Source organism: Suncus etruscus, chromosome 8, assembly GCF_024139225.1.
Source record: "Suncus etruscus isolate mSunEtr1 chromosome 8, mSunEtr1.pri.cur, whole genome shotgun sequence".
Classification (NCBI taxonomy): Eukaryota; Metazoa; Chordata; class Mammalia; order Eulipotyphla; family Soricidae; genus Suncus; species Suncus etruscus.
The window spans coordinates 99800240-99801429 of NC_064855.1; positions in this window are offsets into that span (position 1 = coordinate 99800240).

Sequence of the window (1190 nt, forward strand, 5' to 3'; positions counted from 1 at the left end):
TTTGCTTTGTTTTGTTCTGAGGCCACACTAGTGGTATTCAGGAATACTCCTGACTTTATTCCCAATGTTGATTCCTTGTACTCCTCAGAGGACAATATCCATGTTGGGGATTTCATTTTGGTCAGCATCATGTCAGGCAAGTTCTTAGTCTTTATTATCTCTCTATTCCCCTAAAATATTCATGTTAGAATTCTTGTAAAAAATAACCTACTGCAAACTACAAGGAATTTTTTGTGCAATTTCAGAGTATTTGAGATAGAAAGCTGATTGTTAGATTCCAGAATAACAAAGACTAAAATTTACAGGAAAGCTGCAGTTAATTCGAAGATCAGTCTGATAAGAATGCCTTTGATAAATTATCTGAAGTAAGATTAATTTTTCTCTCAGATTCAATTAACCTTTTAAAAATATGGTTGATTTATATATTTAGATTATAATTAAATATTAATTAAATTCATAAACCAGATAGTGTTTTTGAACAAAACTAAAAATATGTGAGGGAATAGGAAGAGAAGAAATCTATGCTCAAGTTAGAGCATAGGTTTGAAGAGAAAACACACATGGATAAGAGACAGGCAGACAGTTATATGAGATATGTAAGTGTTCAAGGGAAAACAAAATCCTGAGATAACATGCCTAGTTAAATTTATGAGACAGATGCATTAATACCTCAATATTTATTGTATCAAAAATCTGAGTGCCTTTGCTATAATAATCTGCATAGTTTTTTTGGCATGTCTTACTTGAAAAAGTGAAAATTTTCTCTTCCTTCAAAATTAGAAGTAGATAACAGATTTTATCATAGTATCCTAGACTGTGAAAACTTCACATAAATGAGCTAAGATAAATATCTAAATTTCACTTAAAATCAATGGATTCTATTAAAGTTTATTAATAATTCAAGGTTGACAAATGGATTGATAATAAAAGAATTTCATCAACATTTTTTGGGCCATCCCTACTAACCTTCAGGGATTCTCCTAACTCTGCATTTAGAAATTGCTCCTGGCATGCTTGAGGGACCACATGGAATGTTGGGGATCAAACACAGGTCGTATCATGTCAGCCATGTGCAAGAAAATGCCCTATCTTCTGTATTATTTCTCCGGCCTTTCAACTTTTATTTTATACCCCCATTATATTCTATAAAAAAAGTATGAAGAATATATATATTTCATGCTGGTTTATTA